Source organism: Grus americana, chromosome 3, assembly GCF_028858705.1.
Source record: "Grus americana isolate bGruAme1 chromosome 3, bGruAme1.mat, whole genome shotgun sequence".
NCBI lineage: Eukaryota > Metazoa > Chordata > Aves > Gruiformes > Gruidae > Grus > Grus americana.
Genome location: NC_072854.1, coordinates 126,345,558 through 126,354,548, shown reverse-complemented (window position 1 = coordinate 126,354,548; position 8,991 = coordinate 126,345,558). Strand labels below are relative to the sequence as shown.

The 8,991-nt window shown below is 60.3% G+C and overlaps 1 long non-coding RNA gene across 1 annotated transcript; it reads right to left on the bottom strand.

Annotated features, from left to right (window-relative positions):
• Positions 1 to 7: 7 nt before the first annotated feature.
• On the bottom strand, positions 8 to 3,285 carry LOC129204781 (uncharacterized). Its single transcript, XR_008576493.1, has 3 exons — positions 2,785 to 3,285; positions 1,594 to 1,743; positions 8 to 200 (listed from the first exon to the last, which is right to left on the bottom strand). It is a non-coding gene; the product is annotated as an uncharacterized LOC129204781 (long non-coding RNA).
• Positions 3,286 to 8,991: the final 5,706 nt, after the last annotated feature.

Sequence of the window (8,991 nt, the reverse complement as noted above, 5' to 3'; positions counted from 1 at the left end):
GGTCGCTTCCACGGCCTCAAAAAATGCGACGTGCCGCAAGACAAGAGAATGGGAGAGTGAAAGCAAAGGCACGGGAAACTTAACGCTCTTAGTAATTTCACTGAGCATCACAGCTTACAGTTACTCAATGTCTTCCGGTGTCACGGGATGAGGTACAACTGATTTCGTCTCCATATCTCTGGACAGAGCTTTTCTCATATCTGGGGGGGGGGAAGAAAAAAAAAAAAAGATATTCTAAGACGACAGTCCTTGCACAAAGCCACGTTCAGCGAATTCTCTATTACAATAAGGTCGTTTCTAACCCAGAAGATTTCACAGAATCTTAGAGTATCTCAAGTTGGAAGGGACCCATACGGATCACCGAGACCAAGCCCCCGCTCCACGCGGGACTACCTAAAACTAAACCGTGCGACTAAGAGCATCGTTCAGACGCTCCTTGAACTCCTGACAGGCTCGGTGGCTGCGACCGCTTCCCTGGGGAGCCTGTTCCGTGACCGACCGACCGCCCTCTCAGTGAAAAGCCTTTTCCCAACGTCCGGTCTGAACTTGCCCTGACGCAGCTTCGTCCCGTTTCCTCGGGTCCTAGTGCCGGTCACCGGAGAGAGCGGAGGTCAGCGCCTCCCCCTCCGCCGTCCCCCTCGAGGAAGGTGTAGACTGCGATGAGGTCACCCCTCGGCCTTCCCTTCTCCAAGCTGAACAAACCAAGTGACCTCAGCCGCTCCCCCTAAGTCTTGCCTCGGAGACCTCTCGCCATCTCGGTCGCCCTCCTCCGCGCACGCTCCCAGAGCGTTGCTCGGCGGCACCGCTCTCGACTGGAACCTAACGCTGCACGTAACTCAACTGAGCGGAAAGGAAATGACGGGCTGAAGGGACAAATACACGATTTAAGGCAGCCGCAACGATGGCAGATGTCTGTCCGTAGCCCTTCTAGTTATTTCACAGCGCTCCTGCGTATCAAACGAACGGTACCAGAGCAGAAAAGGTATACGGCGTGGCCACGTTACCCCTCGGGGAGGACGGCGAAAGGAGAGAAGCTCTAGAAAGAGGAAGCAGCTGGTACTTCGCTTTTGGTAACAGAATTAACATCAACACGTTCCTTCCCTTTGAAATTGAAAACGCCACCCAATTCTCTGCCACTGTTGACCACCGACACTTGTAAATTTCTAGTGAAACAGCTGAGGAAAACAAAGTTTCAGGTCCCTGGCTAGGGGAAGAAACCAGCCAAGCGCCGCCGTTCCTTCCCCCCGACAACACTAGCAAAAAAAACCAGCCGCTGGGGGCGAGCGTTCCTCCGAAAGAAAAATCAGGTGAGAAACCGCATTTTTATTTTCAGCTTACCTACAGGATAAATGTCTTTGTAGTTGCTACAAAACGTGTAAACTGCACAAAGATTAAGTTTTGTAACCGATCTAAGGTTCAGTACGAAAAACTACCTAAAGGAGTACGCAAAGTCCCACTCATCAACAATTATCTGACCCTGTTTCATATTAAAAAAAAAAAAAAAAAAAAAAGTAACGCTAATCACACAGACAAGCCCAGGAACCCTCCACATGAGAATCTTTCCGTTCAGCCGGAGGCAGAGCGAGTACTTACCACGGGCATCCTCATCTGGCTCTCCGCTGCTAGCAGAGCGGCACGCCAACGCTGTCCGGTACACGCCGTAGTACGCCTAGCTGCTTCTACGTATTTACCGCCGCCTGATTTGATACTCTCACAAAGAGATCGACGAAAAAGCCACCCTTTCTTTGAAAAAATAAAAACCAAAACCACACAGTTAAGGAACGGTAGGCGAACGTATTTCTAAATCATAACCCACGGCTTGCAGGCAGACCGAGAGCAGCTCTGACGATGCGGTACGCTCATCAAACATCTTTCACGCAGGAATAACAGATGTACTCCTTTACCACGGGACGCAGCCGGCACAGGGACAAATTTCACGCTGTTTTTGTCACACGACCGTCCTTCTGCACCAGCCAGTGGGTTCAGAATTAAGGACAGGACAGGCTAAACGCTCACACGAGCCTCCTATCCGTAAGAAACTATTAAAAATAGAAAAAAAAACTTCCACGTTTTAGATCGCGTTGCCTTAGGGACTGCCTCCTTCAAAGCCTGCCTGTTGGGGGGGGGGTGGGGGGGCGCGTGTGCGCGCACGCACGCGCGTGAGGCATGGAAATCGGTCGCAGAATTCAGTTGCCTAACGAGAGACGGCCCTTCTCCTCGCAAGGCAAACGTTTCAAAACGTCGCACTCTTTTCCGATTTTACCGGCTGGTACTGGGGTTGCCCTACCAGCATGAGTTGGGGACCCGTCCCTCTGGGTCCGTGCGACGCCAAATTAAATATTCTGCAAGTAACCGAGCAGGAGATGGAAAGTAAGCTAAGATGCTCTCTGCCGTACAAGGTTTGTTCGCCATCGTCCCCGAGGGAATCGCACAAAGCCCACGCTTGCCGAACCGGTACGTCGGAGGCCCTACGGGAAACGGCGCTGACGTTTCGCCAAGCTCTTCTCCTGTCAAGAAGAGGACCTTTTCTGCGGCATCCCTATTGGCGTTCGGCCTGCTTTCGGCTCATTCTGGCAGGTCAGCTTTCAGAGAAAGCCTGAGATTTCAAACCGCCAAGCAACATTCACCATTCTTGCTCTCTGACTACGGGGAATTTCAGCGAATCGGAACGCTACTTGGAGCCACGTTCCGGGTCTGTTTCGCCGCAAACCAAATATCTAAGCCACGGACCGGGCGCCCGTAGAAAAATTACTTTAAAAGACTAAAGACAAGCACAGTACTCACTTCTCTGAAATTTCTTCCGGTAGCGCCATCAATTTAGCGGCCGAACCCAGCCGTCGAAATTCCGGTGCAACGGAGCGAGCAGGAACGCGTCCGTGCCGCTCTTCCCTGGCCACGGAGCCTTCCGCTCTACCCGTTACTGCGAACGTACGGAGCATCGGCGCGGCGGCACCTGTGGAATAACGCACCGCCCACAGCTATACAGAAGAAGAATCCGAGACGACGGTAGAAGACCCCAGACCAAAAGTCACCGCGGGACTAAGGGACGCGCGGACAGCGCGCGAGGGGCGGGTGTCCGGGACCCAAGCGTGGAACGGCCCCGGGATTTCTTTGTTCGGGGTCCCTCTCTTTGGAGGCGCCCCGCCCGGGCCGATCCCGCTGCTGCACCTTTCAGTTATGTTAATTATATTTTACAAAATCCGACACCCGGAGGCTGCCGCCGGAAGCCTCGGGTCGAGCCCGAAGGAGGAGGAGGAGGAGGAAGCGCGCCCGAGAAGAAGCGTGCGCGCGACACCGTGAACGGGGTGGGAACGCTGGGGCGGCAGCTGCTCCTCCTCAAACAGAGACAGAGAGAGAAAGAAGAGGGGGAAAGCCACAGGGTACAGAGGGCGGAAGTGGAAAAGAGGGGCCGGGAGCCGGACAGAGGGAGGTGGAGAAAGAGGCCGTCGGAAGGGAAGGGACGGGCTGCGGGGCAGAGGGGGACTTGCCAGCGCCAGGTTCGCGGTTCCACCCGATAATCGTAAAGGTCTCTGCCAACCTCGACGATTCGGTCGCTTTAAAAAACAATCGGGATCTCGAGGCGGACCGAGGGAGAGACGGAGAATATAAAAACGGTCGCGGCTAAGAGGGCAGAGAGGGAGGAATCGCGAGACAGGGAGAGGCAAGCCGGGCAGGGGAAAAAGTCCCGACAGGCTTCTGCAGCGACAGGGAGGAATTGAAGATTCGAGAGAGGGAGCTGGACAGAGAGAGAGACGGGGAAAGGTAAGACGGTGGCGAGCTACCGGGCAGAGAAGCAGAGTTTAATGCCGGGGACCGGGAGAGGGACAGAGAGGGAAGGAGAAAGGAACGAAGGGACGGGCTGCGGGGCAGACAGGGAGGAAGGAAGGAAGAAAGAAAGAGGGACAGGGAGCCAGACGAACCGCGACGGGGAAAGAAAAAGGTACCGACGGGCTAGGAGGCAGAGAGGGGAGACTTTAGAAAAACAGGGACGGGGAGCGAGACGGAGCCAGACCGAAAAAAGGAACCATAGCGACGGGTGCCGGGACAGAGAGGCGGGCCTTCAAAACGAGGGGCAGGGAAGAGGCTCAAGAGGGACGGAGAAAGAGAGAGACTCACGACGACTCGCTACGGAGCCGAGAAGGAAGACCTCGAACAACAGGAACGAGGAGCCGCACAGAGAGAGCCAGAGATGGCAGAAATACCGACAGGCTACAGGACCGAGGGGGAGGAATGCAGAAACAGTGGCTGGGGGCCGGACAGAGAGACAGGGGGAGAGAGAAGGAAACAATAGCCACGGGCTACGGGGCAGAGAGAGCGAGGACCTAAAAAAGGTGGGGACAGGCAGCCCGTCAGAGCGAGATGGAAAAAGAACATAGCGGGGAGCAGAAAGCAAACCAAAAAACCCCACAGCGGGGTGGGAAAGCGAGGGGGGCAGAGGAGGGCCCGCGACGCAGAGGAGAGGCGATGGGGCCCCGCGGGCCCAGGACTCACCGCAGCTCTGGCTCTCGGCGCTGCCGGGAGAGCTTGCCAGCGCAGACGCTTCTTTCTCCCGCTCTCCGCCTTTCCTTTGCTGTCACTCCGGTCGCTCGGCTGTCCTCCGCCTAAGAGAATACACGGGCGTCTTACAGCTCCGAGGAGACGAGTCTGCCTAGATGAGTAGCCTGCCTCCCTGCCTCCCTCGGTACGCGGCCGCACCGTGCTTTGGATTACGCGTGGCGACCCTGCGGTGCCCGTCGGCAGCCTGACCTGCCGCGGAGCGCAACGAGGGATCTTTCCTCACCCGGCGAGGCAGGCGCTCTCTTGCCTGCAGCGGGAGGCAGCTGCCGGCCGGAGAGCCTTCCATCTCTTCTTCTTCTTCTTCTTCTTCACCTTTCTCTGGCCATTCCAGCTTCCCTTAGGGCAGCTCCTGTCCACGGCCGGTAAGCGCTCCGCCGCCTGTCCCTTTTCGCCCCCACGCCACGAGGCGAGCCAGGCCAGGCACAGGCGAGGCGGGTGCAGTCGACGGCATCCCCAAGGGAGGGACGGGCAACCACGTCCTCAGCGCGGCCTGGGAGAGGGAAAGAAAAAGCAGCGGCCGTTACTACCGGAGGTCGGCCCTGGCCGGAGACCCTCCTCCTTCTGCAGGGGCTTCCGGAGACGCCGCTCTTTCCCCGCGCTGCTGCCGCTGCCGCCGCCGCCAGCACCCCCGTTCAGGAAGAAAGCGGCACAGGCGAGGGCCAGCTTGCCGCCTTCACGCCAGGGCTCGGGGGCGGCCTGGGGCTGCCGGACAGGCTTCCGGAGAGTCCGACCGGTAGCGCTCGTCTCGGGACACCGGGCAACGCCTCAGCGCGCGCGCGCTCTCGTAGCACGGCCGCACCGCTGCTCGGGAGCGGCTGGAAGCCTGCAGAAAACCACTCGAAACCGGCAAAAAAACCCCAACCTCGCGCTCCTGCGAGAGCAAGTCGGGCTGTCCGGCAGCCACGTCCGCGAAAACGACGCCTCCCGGCACGCACTGGCAAGCGCCGCGTGGCAGCCATTAGAGTGCCGTAAGACTACACTTCCCGGCGTGCTCCGGGGAGCCAATATGGCCGACCAGCAGCCGCGTGCCCCAAGACTGCAACTCCCGGCGTGCCGCGGGGGCAGCCTTCCACGCTTCCTGACCCTGCGGGGACACCGTCCCGTGCCCTCACCCCAAAGCCGACTCACCCGAAAGCCCCGCCGAGCCGCGACGGCAGCCCCGAGCTCCGCAGCGCGGCTCCGGGCTGGCGCCCCCCCCCCGCCTCCCCTCAGCCACCTCCGAAAGGCGCGGACGCCCGCCGGCTCCGGGCAGCCCCCGCCGCGCGGCTCCGGACGGTCTCCCCGCCCGGTTCCGACACGGCGCGCACCCCCCCCACCCGCCGCACGGCTCCGGGCAGCCCCCCTCCCCTCTGTGACACGGACCCCGCCGCCCCCCCGCCTCTCCTCGGAGGCGGCACCGCTGCCGCCGCCCTCCTCGGGGCTTTCCCCGGGACCCGCCGGTCCGTCCCGCTGCCCCGCTCACCTTCTCCCTCCGTGCAGCCGCAGCCCGGCGACGCCTCCGCTCCTCCCTCGGCTCACAGCAGCCCCTGCACACCGGCTGCCGGCAGCCGGTTCCGGGGAGGGGCCGTGGCGCTGCACTGCGCATGCGCGGCGCTGCCGCTGCAGTACCGAAATTTGGTCGCTAGGCGGCAGCAACGAGCAAGCATGCGCTGTGGGCTGCGTGAGGGGCGGGGCTTGGCGTGCGTCGGGGGCGGAGTTTACGTGAGGGGCGGAGCTTGGCGTGCGTTCGGGGGCGGAGTTTGCGTGAGGGGCGGAGTTTGCGTGAGGGGCGGGGCTTGGCATGCGTCGGGGGGCGGAGTTTGCGTGAGGGGCGGGGCTTGGCGTGCGTCGGGGAGGAGTTTGCGTCGGGGGCGGAGTTTGCGTGAGGGGCGGGGCTTGGCATGCGTCGGGGGCGGAGTTTGCGTGAGGGGCGGAGTTTGCGTCGGGGGCGGAGTTTGCGTGAGGGGCGGGGTTTGCGTGAGGGGCGGGGTTTGCGTGAGGGGCGGAGTTTGCGTCGGGGGCGGGGCTTGGCGTGCGTCGGGGGCGGAGTTTGCGTGAGGGGCGGGGTTTGCGTGAGGGGCGGAGTTTGCGTGAGGGGCGGAGTTTGCGTGAGGGGCGGGGCTTTGCTTGCGTCGGGGGCGGAGTTTGCGTGGGGGTGGAGTTTGCGTGAGGGGCGGAGCTTGGCGTGCGTCGGGGGCGGGGTTTGCGTCGGGGGCGGAGTTTGCGTGAGGGGCGGGGCTTGGCGTGCGTCGGGGCGGAGTTTGCGTCAGGGGCGGAGTTTGCGTGAGGGGCGGGGCTTGGCCTGCACCGGGGGCGGAGTTTGCGTGAGGGGCGGAGCTTAGCGTGCGTGGGGGGCGTAGTTTGCGTGAGGGGCGGAGTTTGCGTGAGGGGCGGGGCTTGGCGTGCATCAGGGGCGGGGCTTGTCGTGCGTCGGGGGCGTGGTTTGCGTCGGGGCGGGGTTTGCGCGAGGGGCGGCCTTGGCGTGCGTCGGGGGCGGGGTTTGCGTGAGGGGCGGAGTTTTCCTGAGGGGCGGGGCTTGGCGTGCTTCGGGGGCGGGGGTTGCGTGTGGGGCGGGGCTTGGCGTGCGTCGGGGCGGGGTTTGCGTGAGGGGCGGAGTTTTCGTGAGGGGCGGGGCTTGGCGTGCATCAGGGGCGGAGTCTGCTTCGGGGGCGTGGCTTGGCGTGCGTCGGGGGGCGGAGTTTGCGTGAGGGGCGGAGTTGGTGTGAGGGGCGGTGCTTGGCGTGCGGGAGGAGAGCAAGGCTTAGCACGGGCCCGGGGGAGCCCGGCGGCGCCTGAGGGAAGGGGGAGCCGCTTGCGTGTAGCCGTGCTCCCAGCGTGGCGAGGAGCGAGCCCGCGGCTCGGGAGAGGGTGAGGCGGCCGGCGGTCACGCGTGAAGCCGTCGTCGCGCTGCTGCTGGCCCTGGCACCGGCGTCCCGGAAGCGCTCCCGCCGCCCGGGGGCCCCTTCCGGCGCGGAGAGGCGGCAGCGGAGCTCCCCGGCCCCGCCGCGGGCCCAGGCGCCGGGGGTGCCGCGGCTGGGAAGGCTCTGCCCGCCGGCGGCAGATGGAGGAGCGGCGGGAAGAGCTTGTGCTGCGCCCGGGCCCCGCCCCGCGGCGAGCCGCAGCGCTACGGCCGGTAGCAGCGGCCGGGGCCTGGGGACCGCGGCTCCGTGTTGCCGTCCGACAGGGGCGGTCCCAGGGAAACGCTCTCAGAGCGGTGTTTGACGAAAAACGCGTCCTTCTCTGCTGCGGCGGCTCGGGGGGGGTCACTTTCCCTCTCCCCTCCGCCTGTATCGCCCCATCCTGGCACGAGCTCGGGGGGGGGCACAGTGGGGGTTTTGGGGGGGGTGGGTGGGCGGTGGGGGTGGTTGGTTGTTTGTTTGGGGTTTTTTGGTTTTTTTTTTTTCATCAGGCCAAGCTGTCTGCCACTTCACACACAGCAGGGGCCGCGCCGTCTTCGTTTTCAGCAATTACAGAAATGGTGATAAATCCTCACCCCAGTTGTGATGCTGCAGCTCCAGCCGCGAAAGAACCGTCCGCTGAACTGGCATAGAAGGCCAAGACTGCAAGGAAGGATGACAGCATTTTAAGATGAAAAATAAGAAAAACACGATGGGGAAATGACACGGAGAAGTTCAGTTTGATTTAAGCTGCGGCAGGCGGCAGTTGATGATTTTGCAGTACGTCCTTTTTGTGAATTCACACGTAATCCCCTAACGTAGTGTTAACTTTTCTGTTACGGCTCTTTTATCAGTATTACCTCCAGCTTTATTTCCTTTAGCCTTCTAGTTACTTCTCTATTTCAAAGAGAGGGAGTAATAAATAAAGGGAGACCACTTCAACTATAAGCTTTTTCTTGCTTTTCAGTATTTCATAACACCAAACACCTCGCGTCGGAGAGGACTGAATAGCTTATTTTTAGAAGTTCAAATCCCTTCCAAAGTTTGGTTTTTTTCTTTTGTTTCCTGGCATTATGAGAAGTGAGAAGTGTTTTGCACAGCACAGTGAATAAAATGTTCTGATTTTCAAAAGAAACAATTGCACAAGAATAGACAGCGGAATGGTCCTGAGGTGGTTTGGGCATGCGTTTCCCTTTTTGCACTCTTTGCTTTCCTTCATTTCACGCCTGAAATTCTGAGTTGCTCAATACTTTGCCTCTCTGCCCCAGTCCTTCCATCCCCTAGCAGAGCTGCCATCATGTGAAAATAGTGGAATTTTCTTTAGCACTGGATGTCAGTCTTAACTTCACAAGAAATGGTTCAGCGGTGAAGACACCTGCTGGCTACTGACCCTTCAGGCCAAGCACACTTCCCTAGACAGTAACGTTACTGCATCCTTCCTTCGCAAAGAGTTTCAAGCGGGCCAAGCAGTATGGAAAGCAGCAGCATCAGATTCTACTGATACACAAAACATTCAAGTGTGAACCATTTCTTAAAAAAACCACCCCAAAAACCACAG